Source organism: Heterodontus francisci, chromosome 19, assembly GCF_036365525.1.
Source record: "Heterodontus francisci isolate sHetFra1 chromosome 19, sHetFra1.hap1, whole genome shotgun sequence".
Classification (NCBI taxonomy): domain Eukaryota; kingdom Metazoa; phylum Chordata; class Chondrichthyes; order Heterodontiformes; family Heterodontidae; genus Heterodontus; species Heterodontus francisci.
This window is the reverse complement of record NC_090389.1, coordinates 36,029,066-36,056,564: the sequence shown is the minus strand read 5'-3', so window position 1 is coordinate 36,056,564 and position 27,499 is coordinate 36,029,066. Positions and strand designations below refer to the sequence as shown.

The 27,499-nt window shown below is 41.4% G+C and overlaps 1 protein-coding gene and 1 long non-coding RNA gene across 9 annotated transcripts in view; one reads left to right on the top strand and one right to left on the bottom strand.

The window, feature by feature from the left end:
• LOC137380015 (contactin-4-like) overlaps positions 1–27,499 on the bottom strand; it is a 1,659,092-nt gene that overhangs the window by 260,159 nt on the left and 1,371,434 nt on the right. The window lies entirely within an intron of this gene.
• Positions 1–27,499, top strand: part of LOC137380017 (uncharacterized) — a 71,025-nt gene that overhangs the window by 5,113 nt on the left and 38,413 nt on the right. For 2 of the 4 annotated variants that reach the window (XR_010976948.1, XR_010976949.1), the window contains exons 2-3: positions 8,278–8,604; positions 21,330–21,387. This is a non-coding gene — a long non-coding RNA (uncharacterized lncRNA). The remainder of the gene's footprint in view (positions 1–8,277; positions 8,605–21,329; positions 21,388–27,499) is intronic. The other 2 variants (XR_010976950.1, XR_010976947.1) reach the window with 1 other exon arrangement.

Sequence of the window (27,499 nt, the reverse complement as noted above, 5' to 3'; positions counted from 1 at the left end):
GTGTGTGTGCACGTGTGTGTTGGGTTAATTTAAAAAGGAACTTTCATATTTCAATGTGTGTGTTAATGCTTTGCATATTTACTGAAAAAGTCCTGTTTTATAATAAATTAATAGTTTTGTTGTTTATTAAAGAAACCTGGTTGGTGGATTTTATTCTGAAATAAAAATAGAGTATAATTGCCTGTATTGGTAACTGGGTAAAACATTTAAATATACATGGAGAAGTGGAGCTACAGAAAGACAGTGCACTCCTCCAGCCTCTGTCGTAATATTTCTCAGTTTTGAACCAATGAGTTTATTTACCATAACCATTGTTGTTAGTTCCGGACGTCACGGAACATGGAGCAAAGGCAGAAAAATTGAATTGTGGTGCAGATTGGCCATGATCTAACTGAATGGTGGAGTAGGCCCAAGGGGCTAAATGACCTGCTCCTGTTCCTAATGTTTCTATGTTCCATTAGTAGGTCCAGTCCTCTGAATGCCATAGGTTTTTAAGAACTTGTCATATTTCTTTGATAGTTAAATTGTATTGCAAGAACACAGAACTTGATAAGTAATTAATGCCCATCGGTCACCCAGTTAAATCCCTGCATTTTAATTAGGGATTCTATTAATAATTCATGCATGAAGCTAAAGAAGCTACTCAACCCACTGAGGACTGCATGAAAACCAAAACATGGGATTTAAAAAAAATTATAAATTCTGTAGAATAAAAACTGGTTTATAATTTCGACATTTATCCAGTTCTATTTTATAATGTTGAACATCTGCCGTTTAGAATCCTTTGTGTGGACATTGTGATATAAAAGCTACAATTCTAACAGTTCTTTCAATGCTGACATAGCTGCTAAGGTTGGGAAGGAAAATCTGATCTGAAGCTTGAGGACAGAAAAATACATTCCCAATCTAGATATAGAATTCCAATATATTAAATTTATCGCTGCCATTTCAAATATCATGATCTATGATATTGTACAGTATGGTTGGGGCAACCAGTAGAGCAGCTGCCTTGAATACACCTTCTTGTGGCTGATTCAAAAGCAAAGTTGCAGTGGCCTATCTAAAACTTCAGATTAGAAATAATGGATAAAAAAACAAAGATACACACAAATACATAAATAAACAATTTCACTGTACAGAGTTCCCAAATTCAAGCACAAGGTTTATAGACAAAAGTCTAATTTGATGAGAAAATGAACCCTTAAAATCTGTTCTTAGCTGATACTCTTGCATTTCTGTAGAGCCTTTCATGCTTTACGGCCAATTAAATATTTTCTGAAGTGTAATCACCATTATAATGTGAAAACGCAGTAGCCAATATGCACGCTGCAAGGTTTCACAAATGGCAATGAGATAACTAACTAGATAATCTTTTTTTTAGTGATACTGGTTGAGGGTTAAATATTGGGCAGAACTCCAGGGAAAGCTTCCCTGCTCTTCTTTGAAATAATATCATGGGATTTTTTTTACAGCCACCTGAGGGGGCAGGCAAAGCCTTAGTTTAACATCTCATCTAAAACGCAGCACCTCTAACATTGTAGTACTCTCTCAATACTGTACTGGAATGTCAGCCTGGATTTGAACTCACAATCTCCTTATTCAGAGGCAAGAGTTTTACCAATGAGCCACAGCTAATACCAAGACAGCACATTTTTCTTTAGTTTTACTGGAATTGCATTAATGAATGAATGATTGCAGTAACTATGGCATGCTAGTTTTACTAATTAATGAGCTTTTGTAAATTCATTTCCGAGAAGTCTAACCCAAGTGTGAAATATCCTGTCAGGCTGGCAACAAATTTATTCTGATTCACCCAAGCCATGCCCTTGAGAAGGAACTTCAATCATTCACCTAGCTCTGTAATTTGCATGGATATCTCTCTGTAATGTTGTTGCCATTAGCACCATTCATCCCTTTGGGCTTCAATAAAATATAAGCAAGATTCATGGAGTTGCATCTGCTCAACAGTACAAATCAGGATGCCACATACAGTGTTAATAAAGTTACAGAATATACTCAGACTCATTTATACAAACTAAATTAGGTTGACCATCAAATGGGCTTTATCTTTATAAAATCTTGATTTGTGGTAACCTTGTTGCTGTCTTATGATCCTGCTCTATTTCCGTGCAGTTTTTTTAAATTTTTAATTAAGCAAGTTTATGCCACAGGGATTCATTTAGTTGAAATGAATCTCAAATGAAACACAAATGATGAGGATGGAGGGAGAAAAACTACTTCAATCAAAGACTAAAGAACACAATGCTACGGGGCTGGCAGTGGTTGGAGGAGCGGGGTGCGGGGGGCAGGTAGGGGGATGGTGGTAATCTAACTTTCTTCTTTAATCATTATCTTCCACATATGTGAGGATGATGCCACAATACTGCAAACAGTGCAGCCTATTCATGATCTGATTTTAAGATTTGGCCTAGAAATAGCATCATGCAGCAAGGAGTATATTCACTGTAAGAATCCCCCTCTTAATCTAGGCAGAAGAAAGAAATAAGAACTCTTTGAACTAATCAGCAATATCAGTCTCACAACACTTAGACCCGCTACACATTACTAACTGTGAGTGGCAGGCTGTGAAATTCAGTTGGAAATGTTCAGGATGTTGTTTATCTCTTTCAGCAAAACCCATGGAACAGGAATAGAATAATTCATGAATACATTTTAATGTAAGATAGAAAGGACAAAGTGAAAGTTAACAGTGAGCAACAAATTAAATAAAATGGGAAACTGAAGCATAACAGGTAGTAAAGAAATCAGGGCAGTGTTAGAAGTATGTAACTCATGGAGCCAGTCTGGATCCCCGAGTACAGCTGGTATGCTTATTACTAAATATAAAATGTAATAGATACAAATCTCAATACTTCCATCTGCATTTTAAAAATCCATATCAAAATATGAATTGTTGCATTTTCATTAAATAATATAATTCCTGAGGGATATGTAATTTGAGATGGTTTCAAATCAGAAGAATACATGCAAACCATCCCGACTGCCCTAACTCTACTCAATTTCAAATGTTCACAATTTTGCAAATCAAAATAATAATTTTTCACAACTCAAAACAAAGATAACATGCTACTTTGAACCAAAGAGTAGATCAGTCTTTGGCCCCTATCCCATCTGATAATAAATCAGATTTGTGCCTAATTCTTCCCTAACACAGTAAATTTTCTTTGATTGTATGGATTTTCTTCAATGAATGGTCATAATGAAGGATTTGCTGACTGCTTCTGACAATAACCGTCCTCTCTTACATGTGTTGGAAACTCTGCTAGAGTTTTAACAATTCTGTGTCTATCTCACTCCCATATCCTCTGCATTTCAACCAGATTTTCAGTTAGAGACCATGCATGCTGTGATGTAAATTTTTGATCTTAATGTTCTTCTATGTAATTCTATTATCCAGCCAGGATTTTGGACAGAGAAACTCCTTTCTCTGATGCCACTCCTCTCCCAAAAGCTGTCTCTTAAGAGCAAGTTACAACTCACAGTTACATTTTTTTAAAGACTTATTTCTTGCCAAAAGTATAATCAGTTTCACTGGCCTTACTGCCTCCTCTGACCTGTCGACTCGCATTTTCCCAAATAATGGCCAAGTGATTCGATACTAGGAAACAAGAGTCACACTTCCAGGTGCTTAATCAAAGTATGGAATAGAACTCTTCAAAGTTACACTTTGAATGTGAGTACTAAAGATTACAATGTATGTAACACACAGAATTACAAATTAAATCAAATCTGTTGCAGGGACAGATCCTAATGAGCTGTTATTCATTTGCAGAGTCTGGCTTACTAGGCTATTTGGGAGTCAACCATATTGTGTCCAAGGTCAGGCAATGAGCTGAATGCAGAACTTTAGTGAGATGGATTAGGCTACTTCAAGACTGATCAGTTACTTAAAAGACAAGTTACATTTGGAGGATATGACTCTTTCAAAAATGATGCCACATACATGTAGAGGAAAAATATATTTTTGATGGGTCAGCTATTTCATACAGTGAGCAGCTGATCAATACAAACATGTAAATTCTCTTAAGCCTTTTTGTATGTTGAATTAGCTAATCTTATTTGAGAGGCAATGGGGGGGCACCACAATTCTAGATTGGGCAAAGAAAAAATGGTCAAGGTTTTCACTCCTGATTTATTTCCGATGGACATCAGGGGGCTGAACTTGCAAGTCCATTCCAGCCATCATCCCTTTGACAGGAGTCCAGGGCAATGGTACAGAAATAGACTGTGACCAAAATATGCCTGGTCCTGACTGATATCGGAATTTCTGTGTCAGACTTGTCAGGAGGGGAACCTCCAGCTGCCTCGGATGAGGCCAATGAGGTAAAGGAGGTGGAGCTTGAAGCAGGAACTCCTATATTGATTTCCTACATCCCAATCTCAGTGGGATCTGTTGTATGTTTTGAGGCCAGAACACCTAATGAAATGAGGTGCACCAACCTCCAGAAGTGTGCAAATGGGCCCAACTGGGGTTAGAGTCCAAGGAAAAGTAATGATTAAAATTAGTAATCTCGACCCTCATGATATGACATCCAGGGAGGTTCCAAATCTTTGGGCTGGACAACACCCAGAATGCACCCATACTAGCGTAGCTGTCCACTGCATCCATGGAAATGAGGTGCCCTCCCTGACCCAGCATGTTGTGGTGGGTCCAGGGCTGCAGGGATTGTGGTCCAAAGATCTTTGGGCTCCCAATGATGGCAGGACTTGGCCTGGCTCTATGCCTCTCAGCTGTTACTGTGGGTTGAGAGGTCCAATGGTAATTTATTGAAGTTAGACCACTGCGTAGCCAAATCATATAGGCAGAAGGCCCCATTTTGGATCTCAGATCTGTGCTGAGTTAATTGATCAGAGATATGAATTACTGCAATTGACCTCAGTTCCTGAGTTAAGAAATCAAACAAAACCTCCTGAATGACTCCTGCTGAAACTGCACATTTCTGGACAATGAATAAGGATTGGATTGGACTAATGTGTTATGTCCTTGACACATCAAACTATTCAACTATCTCAGTTTATACAGGAAATATGGCTAAGTGTACATTAGTGGATATATATAGAACCATATTCTGGGACAGCAGTAAGCAGAGGGGAGAAAACTGGCAAAAAAAAAACACTGTGCTGACAGGGATGGTTCCTTTTGGGTACCTGTCATGGTACCATGGCTTCCTGCTTCAATGGTGAGATCTTTGATTGAAGCAAACACGTCAAAGGCAATCTCAATCATTATTTTTCGATGCAGTTGATTCTGGTTGGTCCCAATTACAAAATATGCATTCAATATCCCCTGCAATCTTGAAGGGCTTTTTAGTTCAGCATATGAAGGGAAGTGTTTGCACCGCTGGCAATGTTGAGAAGCTCACCTACTGACCTGTGAGATTGGCTTTGACTTTGTAAATATGCAAGTTTTATGTGCCCTGAACTGAAAACTGTGAACACTCAGCCTTAACTGTAAAGAGCTGATTATTGTAACAAGGCTCCCATTCATTTAGCAGATACAATCAGTGAAACATTAGCAGATATTTTCATCCTGCCGGCCCTCTCACCTCATTGCTCAGCCTTTGTTCTAGCCCTGGTACATCTCTGTCCTCTGTTCCCTGCTTCAGTTTCTGATATTTAACTGAAATGGTTTGCAACCAGAAAAAAAGGAGGAATTTTTCAACTTTCACTGTCGATACTTGTGTTCCAGATCTCATTACTAGGGCCCTACCAAATTCACGGTCAAATTTAACAAATTTCACTGTCACAGCATGTTAAGAATTGTGAATTTCATGTATTTAAATCATAAATTTCATGGTGTTGTAGCAAACCATGAAAATGATCTTTTTAAAACAAAAAGACAAGACAAGGGAGGTTTATATGTGCATTACATGTAATATGACTGCATTTGGCTTTACACCTCGGAGCACAGATTTGAAAGATTTTGTCATGTATGTTGCATTGTCACTAATGAAAGCAGATGCGTCGTTGAAATCTGCACCATATTTGGAAAATGTTTTGATTATTGCTCAAGAAACTGGTGTAATTAACAGCTTCAAAGTGGATACAGTCCGCAAGCACTGTTGTTAACTTTCCTGACTGTACATCTTCGGCCTTACAACACATAAACTCAAACAAAACATGAACCTTGCTCATCGGCGGACTCATCACAAGTAATTGCAAAAGACTTCATTCTTCACAATGTGTAGCAAAAACCTTTGGTTGGTAGTCCTGTCATAGTTCATTTGCACTTGGCAAGCAACCACCATTTTGCACATTACGTTGAAAGAATACCCACAGCTTTGGGTGATCAAATTTTTCCAAGGTATGTTGGCACTTGCAACAGCATCCACAAGTTCTACTGTAACCAACTGACATCGATTTCTGAAAAAGAGAGGAAATCGTTGCTTGTTTTTTCTGCGTGTTTGTTTTCCAGCAGTGCGGTGTCGGATGCTCTCTTTCTGCTGCGATGGCTTTCGGACTATAAGTGGTGCTGAACCATTGCCTGTCGTATGTGATCCAATGAAACAGTGCAGCTTGTACAAGACAGCATTCCACCATTGGCATACAGAATTTGGCTTCCAGTGTGCGGTAGTAATGGTTGTGGCTGTTTTTGATGTGCTCATTCTGGCATTCTCACTTGTCTGCTAATACTTGATACTGCTTCTCTCAAAACTGCACCGGAAGTCTTCCCTCGTCTACCAATCAGTGAGGTGAGCCTTGTATCAATGAACATTTCAGACAGGACCAGAGATTTCACGGTCCGTGAAGCATTTCACATGGCCGTAACTTTGGTAGGGTCCTACCTATGACTAATAAATACTCGTCAATGAGATGTAAATGCTGTAAATCCTAAGAGTGGAACAATGGAACTAAAAACGAGCTAGGAAAAGAAATACAAATCCAGGAAATGAAAAAACAAAGCTAAGATAAATAAGTTGCAGAGCCAGCAGAACAGTAGAGATTCAAAAATATAGAACTGGAATAAGAAAAACTGACTGGTAGAGCTATGCAGAACCATTGGGAGGTCTCATGACATGAAAGCAGAGCTGAGACATGCAAGACCGATTCAGGACATAAAAGACACAGCTAATTTTGCCACAGAAAAAAACAGGAAATAAAAGTGCAAATACAGTTCTGATGAAAGGTCACAGACCTGAAACATTAACTCTGCTTCACTCTCCACAGATGCTGCCAGACCTGCTGAGTATTTCCAGCACTTTTTGTTTTTATTTCAGATTTCCAGCATCTACAATATTTTGTTTTTATTATCACTTTAATGACCGGTGATTTGGCTACCAAGCATCTGAGAATACTGCGTGCTGCACTCAATCACAAATGAACGGACGTTAGGCGTTTTGCATATGCAAGTAGGACCTAACGATGCACACCCTGGATGTTTGGTAGATCTTTTACCAATATGCTAGGCGCTGCGCTTCCGACAAAGAATGAGTGCCCGCATGTTGCCCACCATATTGGACCCTTCAGCATACATGCAAGACCAGCAAGTACAGTCCAATTTCTAGGGCCTCAACTGTACTTGTATGCCTCTTTCCTGTATCTGACCTTGATTCATCTAACTGGATTTGGATACATGATTGTGAACTTTCAAAATAATTCTTGCAGTCAAATGAGATTCTTTTTTTAAATGAATGCTGCTGATCAACAGGGATTATTAAATTATTTAATTAAGATTATTTGAAGCTTTGATTTTATTTTTGACTTCTGATTAGAAATGGAATATGATCTTCACTATTTAGTTGGGATATCTAAACAGTAAATGTTAGAGAAATTCTAATAATGGTAATGATATTAGTCTCAGGCACTAAAGCCATACACTGTATGTTTCTTGAATGCAAACTTTAGACTTTCTGTTTTGGCACTCAACACAAATTTTATGAGAAATGTAACAGCACTTTGCTGCAAGCTCTTTCTGCCTTGTAGGTATTCATCCTCATGTCATGATAGTTACATCAATTTTTAAATTTTTCCAATATGCTCAGTCAATTTGCAATTTTCCTTCAAGGGGATGACTGTCTGCATTTAGACCAACAGCATGAACTTCAAGTGCTTGCACATCATGTTCAACATAAAAATTTTGAGTTGGACAAAGGTAACACATGTTGACTAAACTGGTATCACAACACTGTAAACCAATGATATGTCCTTCAGTTTTACAAGGATACAGAGCACGTTCTCTGAATCTATTTCATGTATTCACAAGCTTTTAGTTACCATTCTTGAGTCTCAACCATTTCTATCTCACTCTCTTGGTAGGAGAAAAGATTTTGATGACCGGCCTCCGCACAATGTGATACTACACAACTTGTGTTAAGCTGAATGCAGACCATCTGTCCGTTCCAGGGTGAAGTGGCCAGAGTCACTTTGAAGTCCAAGTCTCATTCAAACACAACTGGTCAGAGACTGCACAGTACAAGCTCCAATCAGTTCTATCCTAAAATAACAAGCAGGATCCTCTGTGTGTCACAGGACTCCAATTTGCATTTTGAAAGGGGCGATAGCCAAGACACGCAGGTGCTTTGGTTGCCCAGTAGCTGGTCACTCTGGAAGTAACAGCAGGCTGATACTCAGCATTAAAGATTGGTAAGTACATCCACACCACTTTGAGGCCATTACTGGCCTGTTAATGCTACCCTCAGCAAGTTAAAATCAACCTCATTACCCAGCAGTATGAAGAGTTGTGTGCTGCTGGATATATAATCCAATCAAAGGCAGCTACACGCAGTTGCAATGTACAAACTAAGCAGAAATCTTTCAGGTAAGGACATGCATAATAACCTGCAGGATTGAATCACAGCAAATGTTACTTTTATCCTTAACTGTCCAGTGGGAAACTGAAGTGATGTGATTTACCGCCTGTATTAAATACCACCTGACTTTACTTTCCATTGATGGCAATGTAAAAAGAGCAGTCTATCTAATTAGGTTTAAATTACCTAACGCTACTTTTAAATTAAACTTCCACTTTGGCTGTCACCTTCAAATATCTTTATTTTGCAATAAAATTGCACAGCTGGAGGGAACAAGCACATTCAAAAATGTTCCAACAAATTTATTTCTTCTCTCTAGAATTATATTAATTTCAGCAGAGTAAGCAGATTATGAATTCCAATTCTGCCAGCCAGTATAAGTCAAGCATTAAGTTTTGAATCAGTTTGTAACAGTGGGAAAGTGACTTCCTACGAAAAGCAATTTCTGTTGGGAATTTTTTTTTTATCAGGTGCCAACTGCTGTTTTTATTCAGTCAATTTCTGGTCATATAATTTATCAAAATGGTTTCAGTCATTTCAAGTAAGAAAATCTTTTTCAAAATAAAATTTGGTTTCCAGGAGGAACTACGTACATACGAACATACGAATTAGGAGTAGGCCACTCAACCCCTCAAGCCTGCTCCACCATTCAATAAGATTATGGATGAACTGATTTCTCCACATTACCACCTACCCCTGATAACCTTTCACCCCCTTGCTCATCAAGAATCTATCTACCTCTGCCTTAAACATATTCAAAGACTCTGCTTCCACTGCCTTTTGTGGAAGAGAGTTCCAAAGACTCACGATCCTCTGAGAGAAAAAATTTCAGCTCATCTCTGTCTTAAATGGGTGACACCTTATTTTCAAATAGTGACCCCCGGTTCTAGATTCTCCCACAAAGAGAAACATTCTTTCCACACCCACCCTGTCAAGACCCTTCAGGATTTTATGTTTCAATCAAGTTGCCTCTTACTCTTCTAAATTCCAGTGGATACAAGCCTCGCCTGTCCAACCTTTCCTCATAAGATAGCCCGTCTATTCCTAGTATGAGTCTAGTAAACCTTCTTCGAACTGCTTCCAACCCATTTACATCCTTCCTTAAATAAAGAGACCAGTATTGTACACAGTACTCCAGATGTGGTCTCACCAATGCCCTATATAGCAGAAGCATAACCTCCCTACTTTTGTATCCAATTCCCCTCGCAATAAATGATAACATTCTAGTAGCTTGCCAAATTACATGCTGTACCTGCATACTAACCTTTTGTGAATCATGCACCAGGACACCCAGATCCCTCTGCATCTCAGAGCTCTGCAATCTCTCACCATTTAGATAATATGCTTATTTTTTATTCTTCTTGCCAAAATGGACAACTTTGCATTTTCCCACATTATACTCCATCTGCCAGATTTTTGCCCACTCACTTAACCTATCTATATCCCTTTGTAGCCCCCTTATGTCCTCTTCACAACTTAATTTCCTACCTATCTTTGTGTCATCAGCAAATTTAGCAACCATACCTTCGGTCCCTTCATCTAAGTCATTTATATAAATTGTAAAAAGTTGAGGCCCCAGCACAGATCCCTGTGGCACACCATTTGTTACATCTTGCCAACCAGAAAATGAACCATTTATGCCGACTCTCTGTTTCCTGTTGGCTAGCCAATCTTCTTTCCATCCCTAACATGTTATCCCCTACACCATGAGCTTTTATTTTTTGCAATAACCTTTGATGTGGCACCTTATCAAATGCCTTCTGGAAATCTAAGTACAATACATTCTCCGGTTCCCCTTTTTCCACAGCACATGTAACTCTCTCAAAGAACTCCAATATATTGGTTAAACATGATTTCCCTTTATCAAAACCATGTTGACTCTGCCTGATTACCTTCAATTTTTCTAAATGCCCTGCTATAATGTCTTTAATAATAGCTTCTAACATTTTCCCCAAGACAGATGTTATGCTAACTGGCCTGTAATTTCCTGCTTTCTGTCTCCCTCCCTTTTTGAATAAAGGAGTTACATTCGCTATTTTCCAGTTTAGCAGAACTTTCCAAGAATCTAGGGAATTTTGGAAAATTAAAACCAACGCATCAACTATCTCACTAGCCACTTCTTTTAAGACCCTAGGATGAAGTCCATCAGGAGCCGGGAACTTGTCAGCCCGCAGCTCCAACAATTTGTTCAGTACCGTTTCCCTGGTGATTGTAATTTTCTTGAGTTCCTCCCTCCCTTCCATTTCTGACTTACAGCTAATACTGGGATGTTACTTGTATCCTCAATAGTGAAGACTATTGCAAAATATCTGTTCAGTTCATCTGCCATCTCCTTATTATCCATTATTAATTCCCCAGACTCACTTTCTATAGGACCAACGCTCACTTTGTTAACTCTTCTTTTTTAACTATCTATAGATACTCTTACTATCTGTCTTTATATTTCTAGCTAGATTTCTCTTATACTCTAATTTTACCTTTTTATCAATCTTTTAGTCATTCTTTACTGTTTTTTATATTCTGTCCAATCTTCTGACCTGCCTCCAATCTTTGCACAATTATATGCTTTTTCTTTAAGTTTGATACTATCTTTAACTGTTTTAGTTAACCACAGATGGCAGGTCCCCACCTTGGAATTTTTCTTTCTCATTGGAATGTATCTATTCTGTGTATTCTGAAATATCCCCTTAAATGTCTGCCACCACATCTCTATTGACCTATCCCTTAACCTGATTTGCCAGTTCACTTTAGCTAGCTCTGCTTTCATGCCCTCATAATTGCCCTTATTTAAGTTTAAAATACTGGTCTTGGATCCACTCTTCTCTCCCTCAAACTGAATGCAAAATTCAATCATATTATGATCACTGCTACCTAGGGGTGCCTTAACTATGAGGTCATTAATTAATCATATCTCATTGCACAATACCAGGTCTAGTATAGCCTGCTCTCTGGTTGGCTCCAGAACGTACTTTTCCAAGAAATTATCCTGAAAACATTCTATGTACTCCTCATCTAGGCTACCTCTTCCCATCTGATTTTTCCAGTCTATATTTAGGTTAAAATCCCCCATTATTATCGCCGTACCTGTCTGACAGGCTGCCATTATTTCTTCCTTTATACCCCTTCCTACAGTGTGGTTAACATTAGGTGGCCTGTACACCACTCCCACAACTGACTTCTTGCCTTTATGATTTCTCATCTCTACCCAAACTGCTTCTACAGCCTGGTTTCCTGAACTTAGGTCATCCCTCTCTATTGCGCTAATACCATCATTAATTAACAGAGCAACCTCTTCACCTTTTGTTAGTTTGCTGCCCTTCCTAAATACCATGCACCTTTCAATATTCAGGTCCAAATCTATATCATCCTGCAGCCATGACTCTGTAATGGCTATCATATTGTACTTATTTATTTCTATTTGCGCTCTCAGTTCATCTGTTTTGTTTTGAATGCCACGTGCATTCAGATACAGAGCCTTTAGTTTTGTCCTTTTATTATTCTTGTAACCTCTAGCTTTATCTGCTGATTTACTCTTAGATTTGTACGCTCTGTCCCTTCCTGTCATCATCTGTTTATCATTTTCCATATTAATACCTTCCTCTCTTGCCTTGTCTCTACTCCTTGATTTACCATATCTTCCCAAATTTGATCCCTTGTCCTCACTATTCAATTTAAAACTCTCTCCACTTCCCTCGTTATGCGGTTCGCTAGAGCACCGGCCCCAGCACGGTCCAGGTGTAGACCATCCCAATGGTACAGCCACCACTTTCCCCAGTACTGGTGCCAGTGCCCCACAAGCTGGAATCCACTTCTACCACATCAGTCTTTGAGCCACGCATTCATTTCTCTAATCTTATTCGTCCTGTGCCAATTTGCATGTGGCTCAAATAATAATCCAGAGATTATTACCTTTGAGGTTCTACTTCTTAATTTAGTGCCGAATTCTTCATACTGACTATGCAGAACCTCTTTCCTTGTCCTGCCCTTGTCGTTGGTACCTACATGGACCACGACGACTGGATCCTCCCCCTCCTAGTCTAAGTTCCTCTTCAGCCCTGAGCAGATGTCCCAAACCCTGGCACAAGGCAGGTAACACAGACGTCTGGACTCTCGTTCTGTGCTGCAGAGAACAGTGTCAATCTCCCAAACTATACTGTCCCCTACTCCCACTACATTCCTTTTTTCTACCTCCACTTGAATGGCTTCCTGTACCATGGTGCCATGGTCAGGTTGCTTATCCACCCTGCAGCCACCATGCTCATCCAAATAAGCTGAAAGAACCTCAAACCTGTTGGACAATCGCAAAGGCTGAGGCTCCTGCATTCCTGCCTTCTGGGTCCCCTTACCTGCCTCAGCTGCAGCCGCACTCTCCTGTCCCTGACCACAAACCAAACCAGAAGACCCTATCCTAAGTAATGTGACCACCTCCTGGTACAAAATGTCCAGGTAGCTTTCCCCCTCCCTGATGTGTCGCAGCGTCTGCAGCTCGGCCTCCAGTTCAATGACTCTGAGCCGAAGCTCTTTGAACCGCAAACATTTACTGCAGACGTGTTTGCCCTGGATCACTTTGGCATCCAGGAGCTCCCACATACTGCAGCTGTGACACATCATCTGTCCTGCAATCCTTAATGTGTTTCAATTAACTAAATTATTTTATTCAATTATTTATTTTATTTTCCTTTTTTATATATTTTCTTAAGCTTACCACTGGTTCCTTTACTATTTTAAATGTTAAGATTAGAATAGACCTTAACCACTTACCAGATACTCACCAAACAGGTAGCTTCTTCTCCAACCAATCACCTACCTGCTTGCCTGGGAAGTCACACTTGATTTTCTTTGGAGGGCTCGTTCCACTGAACTGGATAGGATAGAGGATAGAATAGGATAGCCTCTCCCCGCTCTTTTTGAAGTGAAGCCTCTCCCCGCTCTTTTTGAAATGAAGCCTCTACCCGCTTTTTGAAGTGAAGCCTTTCCCCGCTCTTTTTGAAATGAAGCCTCTCCCCGCTCTTTTTGAAGTGCAGCCTCTCCCAGCACTCCACGCTCTTTTTGAAATGAAGCCTCTCCCTGTTCTTTTTGAAGTGAAGCCTCTCCCAGCACTCTGCTCTCTTTTTGAAGTGAAGCCTCTCCCCGCTCTCCACACTCTTTCTGAAGTGAAGCCTCTCCCCACTCTTTTTGAAGTGAAGCCTCTCCCAGCACTCAACACTCTTTTTGAAGTGAAGCCTCTCCCTGCTCTTTTTGAAATGAAGCCTCTCCCCGCTCTTTTTGAAGTGCAGTCTCTCCCAGCACTCCACGCTCTTTTTGAAATGAAGCCTCTCCCTGTTCTTTTTGAAGTGAAGCCTCTCCCAGCACTCTGCTCTCTTTTTGAAGTGAAGCCTCTCCCCGCTCTCCACACTCTTTCTGAAGTGAAGCCTCTCCCCACTCTTTTTGAAGTGAAGCCTCTCCCAGCACTCAACACTCTTTTTGAAGTGAAGCCTCTCCCTGCTCTTTTTGAAGTGAAGCCTCTCTGCGCTCTTTTTGAAGTGAAGCCTCTCTGCGCTCTTTTTGAAGTGAAGCCTCTCCCAGCACTTTGCGCTCTTTTTGAAATGAAGCCTCTCCCCGTTCTCCGCGCTCTTTTTGAAGTGAAGCCTCTCCCCGCTCTCCACGCTCTTTTTGAAGTGAAGCCTCTCCCTGCTGTTTTTGAAGTGAAGCCTCTCCCAGCACTCTGCGCTCTTTTTGAAGTGAAGCCTCTCCCTGCCCTTTTTGAAGTGAAGCCTTTCCCCGTTCTCCACGCTCTTCTGAAGTGAAGCCTCTCCCCGCTCTCCATGCTCTTTCTGAAGTGAAGCCTCTCCCCGCTCTTTTTGAAGTGAAGCCTCTCCCAGCACTCAACACTCTTTTTGAAGTGAAGCCTCTCCCTGCTCTTTTTGAAGTGAAATCTCTCCCCGTTCTCCGCGCTCTTTTTGAAGTGAAGCCTCTCCCCGCTTTCCATGCTCTTTCTGACGTGAAGCCTCTCCCCACTCTTTTTGAAGTGAAGTCTCTCCCAGCACTCCACGCTCTTTTTGAAGTGAAGCCTCTCCCCGCTCTCCATGCTCTTTCTGAAGTGAAGCCTCTCCCTGCTCTCCATGCTCTTTTTGAAGTGAAGCCTCTCCCTGCTCTTTTTGAAGTGAAGTCTCTCCCCACTCTTTTTGAAGTGAAGTCTCTCCCAGCACTACGAGCTCTTTTTGAAGTGAAGCCTCTCCCTGCTCTCTGAGCTCTTTTCAACTCTTGACCATTAGATAAAATACCAGCATAATATCTGCTCTTAACCAGTTACTTACCCGCACTCACCTTCTACTCAGGGATCCTCTATAAAATTGACTTCTCTATAACATTAGAAATAAAGATTAGCAATAACAACTTATATTTTTATAGCACCTCTAACATAGTTAAATGTCCCAAGTCACTTCCTAAGATTGTTATCAGGCAAAGATTTTCATCAAGCCGAAGATATTAGTGCAACTGACAAAAAGCTTGGTCAAAAAGGTAAATATTAAGGAGCATCTTAAAGGAAGAGAGAGAAGTGGAGAGGTTTGGGGAGGGAATTCCACAGCTTGGGGCCTAAATGGCTGAAGGCATGGTGATCAATGGTGGGCTGAAGGAAGGGGCAGGGTGGGGGTGCACAAGAGGCCAGAATTGGAGGAATGCAGAGATCTTGGAGGTTTGTAAGGCTGGAGGAGGTTCCAAAGACAGAGAGGGGTGACACATTGAGGGTTCCCTGCTTCTGAATGCCTAAGCAGCCCATTATGTTGCACTAGATGCCAATGTTTCTCAGCACTATTGCAATTTACATTTATAAAAATCATGAAGAATTCCACAAGAAGTCTCAAACTTTGAGATTCCATGGACCCTCTTATGGCCATAGGTTGAAGCAACATCAAGATCATGTTTCCATGCTGGTTAAATCTGAAGCTACACACAACCAACTTTGCTTGGAATTTGGTTAGTTCCTGAACTGAAATAAAGCTTTCTGCTCATAAAGCACTGAAGTCTCTGTTGGAAAGCATTATCCACAATGACTGTTCCTTTAACCACTGTAATACCTGCAATATCATCAAGGAAATGTGAACCAAAGTATTTGGCTTTCAAAGACATTCTTTCAATGAGATTTGAGCAGGATATTTGAGATGAAGATTTATCTTGCAACTGTCATTCAGTAAGTAATATCTCTTGTTATGTTACTTGATCAGAGTTCAGTATTGCATTTTATTTGTGTGGTACATAGATGATAGTCTGGCATCCTCTTTGATTCATGACTCATGTCAAATCCCAAATTCCAGCAGAAGTGAAATATAATCATGCTCACAATGCCAAGTTTTCACTTCTTGGTGCCTCCTGTCATTCAATAAACCATGGCAAGCATCACAAGATTTTGGTATAAATTGACTCAAGTCAAAGAGACATGACTCAAAGGAGAACTTAGGAGAACAGCAGCTACCATAGGATCATGTGAGTCCTCACATGACTTATATTTTGGGATATGCTTTTTTAAAACCCTTCTTACTCTTGATATTTTGATTCCAGCATCTTAGATTATCTTATTGGTGAGACCCAACTCCTATGCCTTTAAGAATATGAACTCCCCACAACATATTCCCCACTAAAACCACCTTTTCCACCTCCGTCACATCGCTCGACTCCGCCCCTGCCTCAGCTTATCTGCTGCTGAAACCTTTATCCATGCCTTTGTTCCTCTAGACTTGACTATTCCAACACACTACGGCCTGGCCTTCCACCTTCAACCCTTCACAAACTTAAGCTCATCCAAAGCTCCACTGCTGGTATCATAACATGTACCCCCTCCTGTTTACCCATACTCACTGACCTACACTGGCTTCTGGTTAAGCAACACTCAATTTTAAAATTCCCATCCGTGTTTTCAAATCCTTCCATGGCCTTGCACCTCCCTATCTCTGTAATCTTGTCCACCCCTACAACCTCCATGATATCTGCGCTCCTCCATTCTGGTCTCGCGCATCTCCAATTTTAATCATTCTGCTCTCGACGACTGTGTCTTCAGCTGCAAGAGCCTCAAAGTCTGGAATTCCCTCACTAAACCTCTCTGCCTCTCTCCTCCTTTAAGATGCTCCATAAAACCTATCTACCTATATCTCTTTGACCAAGCTTTTGGTCATCTGCCCTAATATCTCTTTATCATAGAATAGTTGCACCACAAAGGAAGCCGTTCAGCCCATCTTGTCCATGCAAGAGCAACTCAGCTAGTCTCAATCCCCTGCCTTTTCCATGTAGCACTGCAATTCTTTTCTCTTCAGATAATAATCCAATTCTCTTTTGAAAACCACAATGTGGTTGGTGTGTTGCTGCAGTGCATCTTGTAGATGGTACACACTGCTGCCACTGAGCATTGTTGTGAAGGGAGTGGATGTTGAAGGTGGTGGATAGGGTGCCAATCAAGCAGGCTTTGCCCTGGATGGTGTCGAGCTTCTTGAGTGTTGTTGGAGCTGCACCCATCCAGGCATGTGGAGAGTATTCCATTACACTCCTGACTTGTGCCTTGTAGATGGTGGACAGGCTTTGAGGAGTCAGGAGGTGAGTTACTCGCTGCGGAATTTCCAACCTCTGATCTGCTCTTGCAACCAAAGCATTTATGTGGCTGGTCTATTCAGTTTCTGGTCAATGGTGACCTCCAGGATATTGATATTGGGGGATTCAGCAATGGTAATTGTGGTCTACATTAAACGATGCTGGAGGGCAGAGAGTGTGAAGAAGGGAATTTGGTCACTGAGTGGATTTTAAAGGTTAATCTCTTTAAATTTTAGTTTTTCTTTTGTTTACATTTAGCAATTAACTGAAATTACTGTTTAAGTTAAGAGGCAAGTTATGTTTCTTACAATTTTAAACAGAGGTATACAAGCTCTCTGAGAGCTTATTAGTTAGTTAATTAGGTAGCTAGCTAGCTTAAACTGGTTTCTGAGCTCTAGCAAAGCTGACACATCATTGTTTTCAAAGAGCATAAATTCAGGGGACTCTCAGTGTTGCTTGTCTCCAGTGAGTGCTGCTGGAAGGCACAGAATGTGAAGAAAGGAGTTTGATAAGTGAGAGAGTTCAATAAGGAGGGGAACTATAAATTAATTAAGAGAAAAAAATAATTCAATTAGCACAATAAAGGTGGCAGGACAGGTGATGTGTCATGGCTGCAGTATGTGGGAGCACCTGGATGCCACGGCAATCTATGGCAACCGCGTCTGTAGTAAGTGTCTGCAGCTTGAGGAGCTTCGGCTCAGAGCCACTGAGCTGGAAGCTGAGCTGCAGACACTCCGATGCATCAGGGAGGAAGAAAGGTACCTGGGCACTTTGTTCCAGAAGGCAATCACCCCCCCCCCTTAGGATACAGTCATTTGTTTTGGTCAGTGGTCAGGGACAGGAGGGTGTGACTGACTAAGGCAGGTAAGGGGATTGAGAAGGTGGAAGTGGGGAAGCCTTCACCCTTGCAATTAAGCAACAAGTTTGAGGTTCTTGCAATTTATATGGACAAGAGTGAGGGTCATAGTGTGGATGAGCAGACTGACCATGTTCACGTGGGGGGAGCAAAAAGGAAAGCAGTGGCAGTTGGAGACAATATAGTGAGGGGGATTGACACTGTTCTCTGCAGCAAAGAGCAGGGTCCAGAAGGCTGTGTTGCCTGTCCAGTGCCAGGGTTTGGGACATCTGCTCAGGGCTGGAGAGGAACGTAAAGTGGGAGGGGGAGGATCCAGTCGTCGTGGTCAATGTGGTTCCAATAACATAGGCAGGACAAGGAAAGTGGTTCTGCATAGTCAGTATGAGGAGCTAAGCATCAACTTAAGCAGAATCTCAAAGTTAATAATCTCTGGATTATTACCTGAGCCACGTGCAAATTGGAGTAGAGCAAATAAGATTAGAGAAATGAATGCATGGCTCAAAGACTGGTGTGGGAGAATTGGATTCTGGTTCATGGGACACTGGCACCAGCACTGGGAAAGTGGCGGCTGTACTATTGGCACGGTGTACACCTGAACCATGCTGGGGCTGGTGTTCTAGCGAGTGGCTTAACCAAGGAAGTAGAGAGGGTTTTAAACTAAATAGTGGAGGCAAGGGATCAAATTTGGGATGATATGGTAAATCAAAGAGTAGAGACAAGGCAAGAGAGAAAAGTATTAATATGGGAAAAGATAAACAGACAGTGACTGGTAGGGACAGTGATTACAAATCTAAGAGTAAATCAGCAGACAAGGCTAGAGGTTACAAAAATAGTAAAAGGACATAACTAAAGGCTCTGTATCTGAATGCATGCAGCATTCAAAACAAAATAGATGAACTGATAGTGCAAACAGAAATAAATAAGTACAATCTTTTAGCCATTACAGAGACATGGCTGCAGGACAACATAGATTGGGACCTGAATATTGAAGGGTACATGACGTTTAGAAAGGACAAGAAGCTAGGGAAAGGTGGAGGGTGGCTCTGTTAATTAATGATGGTAATGGCATAATAGAGAGGGATGACCTAAGTTCAGGAAACCAAGATATAGAAGCGCTTTGGGTCAAAGTGAGAAATGATAAATGCAAGAAGTCACAGCAAGTTTTGGAGCCAACCAGCGAGCAGGCTATACGAGACCTGGTATTGCGCAACAAGATGGGATTAATTAATGACCTCATAGTGAAGGCGCCCCTAGGCAGCAGTGATCATAATATGATTGAATTTTGCATTCAGTTTGAGGGAGAGAAGTGTGTCTAAGAATAGTATTTTAAACTTAAATAAGGACAATTATGAGGGCATGAAAGCAGAGCAAAAGTGGACTGGCAAAGTAGGTTAAAGGATAGGTCAATGGAGATGCAGTGACAGACATTTAAGGGGATATTTCAGAATACACAGAATAGATAAATTCCAATAAGAAAGAAACATTGTAAGGGGAGGACCCACCATCCGTGGTTAACTAAAAAGCTAAAGATAGTATCAAATTTCAAGAAAAAGCATATAATTGCGCAAAGATGGGTAGCAGGTCAGCAGATTGGACAGAGTATAAAAAGCAGCAAAGAACAACTAAAAGTTTAATGAAGAGGGAAAAGTTAAAGTACGAGAATTGGCTGGCAAGAAATATACAGATAGATAATAAGAGTTTCTATATATATTATAAAAAAAAGTGTTAACAGAGTGAGTGTTGGTCCTATAGAAAATGACTCAAGGAAATTAATAAGGGAAAATAAGGAGATGGCAGATGAATTAAACAGGTATTGTGCATTCAACTTCACCATTGAGGATACAAGTAACATCCCAGAAATAGCTGTAAATCAGGAACTGGAAGGGAAGGAGGAACTCAAGAAAATTACAATAATCGGGGAAGTGGTACTGAACAGATTCTTGGAGCTGTGCGCTGACAAGTCTCCGAGTCCTAATGGACTTCATCCTAGGGTTTTAAAAGAAGTGGCTAGTGAGATAGTTGATGCGTTGGTTTTGATTTTCCAAATTCCCCAGATTCGGGGAAGGTTCTATTAGATTGGAAAATAGACAATGTAACTCCTATATTCAAAAAGGGAGGGAGACAGAAAGCAGGAAACTATAGGCCAGTTAGCTTAACATCTGTCACAGTGAAAATGTTAGAAGCTATTATTAAAGATATTATAGCAGGCACTTCGAAAATTTCAAGGTAATCAGGCAGTGTCAACATGATTTTGTGAAAGGGAAACCATGTTCAACCAAGTTATTGGAGGTCTTTGAAAAAATAACATGTGCTGTAGATAAAGGGGAACTGGTGTATGTACTGTACTTAGATTTCCAGAAGGCATTTGATAAGATGCCACATCAAAGGCTATTGCAGAAAATAAAAGCTCAGGTGTAGGGGGTAACATAATGACACAGATAGAAGATTGGCTCGCTAACAGGAAACAGAGAGTCAGTATAAATGGTTCATTTTCTGGTTGGCAAGATAGAATGAGTGGTGTGCCACAGGGATCAGTGCTGGGGCCTCAACTTTTTACAATTTATATAAATGACTTGGATGAAGGGACTGAAGGTATGGTTGTTAAATTTCTGATGACACAAAGATAGGTAGGAAAGTAAGTTGTGAAGAAAACATAAGGAGGCTACAAAGGGATATAGATAGGTTAAGTGAGTGGGCAAAGATCTGGCAAATGGAGTATAATGTGGAAAAATGTGAAATTGTCCATTTTGGCAGGAAGAATAAAAAAGAAACATATTATCTAAATGATGAAAGATTGCAGAGCTGTGAGATGCAGAGGGATAAAAACAAGAAATGCTGGAAATACTCAGCAGGTCTGGCAGAATTTGTGGAGAGAAAAGCAAAGTTAACATTTCAGGTCAGCGACCCTTCATCAGATGCAGAGGGATCTGGGTGTCCCAGTGCATGAAACGCAAAAGGTTAGTATGCAGGTACAGCAAGTAATTTGGAAAGCTAATCGAATGTTATCATTTATTCCAAGGGGACTTGAATACAAAAGTAGCACTGAGTGCTGCTGGAAAGCACAGAATGTTAAGTCAGAGTTTGGTGAGTGAGGGAGTTCAGTGAGGAAGGGGCTCCTTTCTTTTCTTTTCTACCTTTTTCAGCCTCCAGTTGCTGCCTCTCTCTTCAGTACAGGGGAAGAAGCTGATTGATGAGTAACTGGTAAGTTATTCTACTTCTAAATGTAATAAATAATTTTTAAAGTTACAGTATGGCAAGTTAGCTTGGCGAAGTGGAATGTACATCCTGCGATATGTGGGAAGTCATGGACACACCACATGTCTTGGATGAGCATATCTGCAGGAAGTGTAAATGGCTGCAGAAGCCTGAGCTCCGGGTTTCAGAACTCAAGCAGTGGCTGGAGTCATTGTTGTGTACTCATGAGGCAGAGGAATATGTGGATAGCACGCTTAGGGAGGTGGTACCACTGCAGGTTAGGAGCATGCAGGCAGAGAGGGAATGGGTGACTACCAGGCAGTCCAAGAGAACCAGGCAGGCACTGCAGGAGTTCCCTGAGTCTATCTTGCTTGCTAATCGGTTTTCCATTTTGGATACTGGTGAAAACTATGGTTCCTCAGGGGAGTGCAGCCAGAGCAAAGTCTATGGCACCACGGGTTGGCTCAGCTGCACAGCAGGGGAGGAAGAGGAGTGAAAGAGCAATAGTGATAGGGGATTTGATAGTCAGGGGATCAGACAGGCATTTCTGCGGCAGTAAATGTGACTCCAGGATGGTATGTTGCCTCCCTGGTGCTAGGGTCAAGGACAACACAGTGTGGCTACAGGACATCCTTCTGGGGGAGGGTGAACAGCCAGAGGCCAATGTCCACATTAGTGCCAATGAAATAGGGAGGAAGAAGGATGAGGTCCTGAAAGCAGATGTCAGGGAGTTAGGAAGGAAATTTAAAAGCAGGACCTCAAGAGTTGTAATCTCAGGATTACTCCCAGTGTCACGTGCTAGTGAGCAAAGGAATAGGAGGATTGATCGATTGAACACGTGACTGGGTGACTGGTGTAGGAGGAAGGGAATCAGATTTCTGAGGCATTGGGACCGGTTCTGGGGCAGGTGGGACCTGTACAAGATGGATGGGCTACACGTGAACAGGACTGGTACTAATATCCTCACAGGGAGATTTACTCGTGCTGTTGGGGAGGGTTTAAACTAGCTCGTCAAGGAGATGGGAATCTGAGAGTAGCTCAAATTGGAAGGAAGTAAAGCTGGTAACAGGAGGTAGAAAAGTAGCAAGTGACATTAGAAGGCTGGCGATACAACTAGGTTTAGAATGCAGAATAATGTCAAGACAACAAGATTAAGGGCACTCTACCTAAATGCATGCAGCATTCACAACAAGGTAGATGATTTAAAGGCACAAATAGAGGTAAATGGGTATGATCTAATTGCCATTGCAGAAACGTGGCTACAGGGTGACCAAGACTGGGAACTGAATATTCAAGGATATTCCACATTTAGGACGGATAGGAAAAAAGGAAAAGGAGATGGTGTTGTGCTGATAATAAGGGATTGGATCAGTACATTAGTAAGGGAGGATCTCAGATCGGAAGAACAAAATGTGGAATCTGTTTGGGTGGAGCTAAGAAACAGCAAGGCGCAACAAAAATTTGTAGGAGTTGTTTATAGGCCCCCAAGTAGTAGTGGTAGTGTGGGGCATGGTATGAATCAGTAGATTAGAGAAGCATGTGGCATGGGTAACACAGTAATTATGGGTGACTTCAATCTGTACATAGACAGGATAGACCTATTGAGCACTAATGCTGTGGAGGACAAGTTTCTGGAGTGTGTTCGGGATGGTTTTTTCGAGCAGTGTGTTGAGGAACCAACTAGAGAACAGGCTACTTTAGATCTAGTATGATGTAATGAGAAAGGGCTAATTAATAATCTTGTTGTAAAAGAACCTTTAGGGATGACCTTAATATGATAGAATTTTACATTATATTTGAAAGTGAGTTAGTTCAATCTGAAGCCAGGGTGTAAAATTTGAACAAAGGAAATTATGAAAGTATAAGCGGTAAATTGGCTGAGGCAGATTGGGAAATACATTAAAAGTTACGACAGTGCATAGACAATGGATAGTCTTCAAATAATTATTACATAGTTTACAGCAACTATACATTCCTTCAAGGCACAAAAAACCCAAAAGTAAAGGCAGTCAACCGTGGATAACAAAGGAATTTAAGGATTGTATAAGATTAAAAGAAAAGGTCGATAAAGTTGCCAGAAATAGTCGTAAGCATGGGGATTTGGAGCATTTAAGAATGCAGCAAAGGAGGACCAAGAAACTGATAAAGAAAGGGAGAACAGAATATGAATGTAAACTGGCAAAAAAACATAAAAAGGACTGTAAAAGCTTCTGTAGGTATGTAAAAAGGAAATGTTTGGCGAAGACAATTTTTAAAAAATTCATTCATGGGATGTGGGCCTTGCTGGCCAGGCCAACATTTATTGCCCATCCCTAATTGCCCTTGAGAAGGTGGTGGTGAGCTGCTTTCTTGAACCGCTGCAGTCCATGTGAGGTAGGTACAACCACAGTGCTGTTAGGAAGGGAGTTCCAGGATTTTGACCCAGCAACAGTGAAGGAACGGAGATATAGTTCCAAGTCAGGATGGTGTATGAAGTGGAGGGGAACTTGCAGGTGGTGGTGTTCCCATGCATTTGCTGCCCTTGTCCTTCTAATGGTAGGGGTTGCGGGTTTGGAAGGTGCTGTCTAAGGAGCCTTGGTGCATTACTGCAGTGCATCTTGTAGATGGTACACGCTGCTGCCACTGTGTGTCTGTGGTGGAGGGAGTGAATGCTGTGGATGGGGTACCAATCAAGCGGGCTGCTTTGTCCTGGATGGTGTGGAGCTGCTTGAGTGTTGGAGCTGCACCCATCCAGGCAAGTGGAGAGTATTTCATCACACTCCTGACTTGTGCCTTGTAGATGGTGGACAGGCTTTGGGGAGTCAGGAGGTGAGTTACCGTAGTATTCCTGCGGGTCCTTTACAGGCAGAGTCAGGAGAATTCATAATGGGGAATGGAGAAATGGCAGAGAAGGTAAAAGATTACATTATGCCTGTGTTCACTGAGGAAGATGCAAGAAATCTCCCATAATTAGAGATCCAAGGAACTAGGGAGAATGAGGAACTGAAGGAAATTAGTATTAGTAAGAAGGTTGTATTGGAGAAATTAATGGCGTTGAAGTTTAATAAGTCCCCAGGACCTGATATTCTACATCCTAGAGTGTTGAAAGAGGTAGCAATGGAGATAGTGGATGCATTGGTGATCATCTTCCAAAATTCTATAGATTCTGGAACGGTTCCTGCAGATTGGAAGGTAGAAAATGTCACCCCACTATTTAAGAATGGAGGGAGAGAGAAAACGGAATTACAGACCTGTTACCCTACATCAGTAGTAGGAAAAATGTTAGAATTTATTCTAAAGGATTTGATAAATGGACACTTGGATAATAATGATCTGATTGTGCATAGTCAACATGGATTTATAAATGGGAAATCATGTTTGACGAACCTGTTGTAGTTGTTTTGAGGATGTTACTGACAAAATTGATCAAGTGGAGTCAGTGGAAGTAGCATACTGGGATTTTCAGAAGGCTTTTGATAAAGTTTCCCACAGGAGGTTGGATAGCAAAATTAAAGCACATGGGATAGGAGGTAATATACTGGCATGAATTAAGGATTGGTTAACAGGCAGAAAGCAGAGAGTAGGAATAAACAGGTCATTCTCATGTTGGCAGGCTGTGACTAGTTGGGTACTGCAAGGATCAGTACTAGGGCCCCAGCTGTTCACAATAGAAATCAATGATTTGGATGTGGGGACACAAAACTAGATGGGAATGTGTGTTGTGAGGAAGGTGTAAAGCGGCTTCAAGAGGATTTGGACAGACTTCGTGAATGGGCAAGAGCATAGCAGATGGAATATAAAGTGGAAAATGTGAGATTTTCCATTTTGATAGGAGGAATTGATGTGCAGGGTATTTCTTAAATGGTAAGAAATTAGAAAGTGTAAATGTACAAAGGGTCCTGGGTGTCCTCATCAGTAAGTCAATGAAAGCTAACATGCAGGTGCAGCTAGCAATTAAGAAGGTTAATGGTATGCTAGCCTTTATCGCAAGAGGATGAGAGTACAGGAGTAGTGAAATCTTGCTTCAATTGTATAGAACCTTGGTTAGACTGCACCTGGAGTACTGTGTGCAGTTTTGGTCCCCTGACCTTTTGAAGAATATTATTGCAATCGAGGGAGTGCAACGAAGGTTCACCAGACTTGTTCCCGGGATGGTAGGACTGTCCTATGAAGAAAGATTGGGGAAACTGAGCCTGTATTCTCTAGAGTTTCTAAGAATGAGAAGTGATCTCATTGAAGCCTACAGAATACATAAAGGGATAGACAGGTGTCAGGCAAACCCCCCACCTGCCAAGACTGAGGCACACATTATTTTGCCACATGAACATTAAAACTTAAAATTGCAAGCCCCTGATTGGAAAGACATTTGCACATTAACCAACAGTGTCGGAACAATGGGGACCCAGTTGTTGCTTTCCCAATATACAGAAGAGTGGTCAGACCAGTTTTGGTCACATGACTGACTGACTGTTGGAGGTTTTGAATTTGAAGTTCCAACAGAGGATTTGAACTCAGAAATCCGTGTGCTCCTGGTTGGAACAGAACTCCCTCTCCTGTCCTGCCTGCCTCCATCTCTTTCCCACGGAACTAAATCTTGTGAAAACACGTGAACTTCAAAAAGAGAAAAGTCTCCTACATGAACAAGGTTTAAGAAGAACACTGGGTCCCGACGAACAGCAAGACTACCTACAATCAAGTGAGCTCAAAGCACAGTAAACAAGAAACTCTTCTGATATTGCCTCAAACACCTCTCTACTATATTTCCCTCTCCCCTTTTCTGTCGCTATTTGCATGAGTGTATCGCATGTGCATGCTAGCGTGGGTACGTCATATATCCATAGATTTTAACTGTATTAGAGTTTAAGTTTGAATAAAATTTCATCTTTCTTCTTTAAACCTCCAAAAACCTGTGTGAATTGATGTCTTTGTCTTATAACTGGAAAGCTGTGAACAAGGATTCACCTGGGAGCAGACTGGCGGCTGGCGGACCTGCGAGGAAGCTAATCCAGAGCGGCAGCTATAAATAAAGGGTGGGGCTTGAGGACCTTACTTACCTGGGAGTGGAGTGGCAGCTGGCAGACCTGCGAGGAAGCTGATCCGGAGCGGTGGCAGGCTTCCTGTGTCTCTCGGTGCACACTGAGACTCGAAAGAGGATAAAAAAGACTTACAGTGACATCACGGGAAATCTGCAAGGTGATTGGTTGGATAAGTAACAGCTGTTAGTCAATTTAAATAGCTTAAAAAAAGCGGAAAGTTGTTTTCTTTTGAAAAAAGACCTCAAGTGATAAAGTGAGTACTACTAGTGTGTTTATTTTAAAATTAGTGTAATTTAGATTGTAGTGGGTAGTGTTTGGAGTAGAACAAGGCCCTGAGTGTAATTAGTATTTTTTAATTAAGGGAGTAACTAATTAATCTAAAGGGAAGTCATGGCAAGAGAGCTTGCACCAGTGATATGCTCCTCCTGCGCTATGTGGGAAATCAGGGACGCTTCCAGTGTCCCTGATGGCCATGTGTGCAGGAAGTGTATCCAGCTGCATATGGGACACTTGCCTTTATCAGCCGAGGCATAGAATATAAGAGCAGGGAGGTTATGATGGAGCTCTATAAAATGCTAGTTAGGCCCTAGCTGGAGTACTGTGTACAGTTCTGGGCACCACAGTATCGGAAGGATGTGATTGTACTAGAGAGGGTGCAGAGGAGATTCACCAGGATGTTGCCTGGGCTGGAGCATTTCAGCTATGAAGAGAGACTGAAAAGGCGAGGGTTGTTTTCCTTGGAGCAGAGAAGGCTGAGGGGGGACTTGATTGAGGTATACAAAATTATGAGGGGCATTGATAGGTTAGATAGGAAGAAACTTTTTCCCTTAGCGGAGGGGTTAATAACCAGGGGGCATAGATTTAAGGTAAGGGGCAGGAGGTTTAGAGGGGATTTGAGGAAAAATGTTTTCACCCAAAGGGTGGTTGGAATCTGGAATGCACTGCCTGAAGAGATGGTAGAGGCAGGAACCCTCACAACATTTAAGAAGTATTTAGATAATCACTGGAAACGCAATAGCATACAAGGCTACAGGCCAAGTGCTGGAAAATGGGATTAGAATAGTTAGGTGCTTGATGGCCGGCACGGACATGATGGGTCGAAG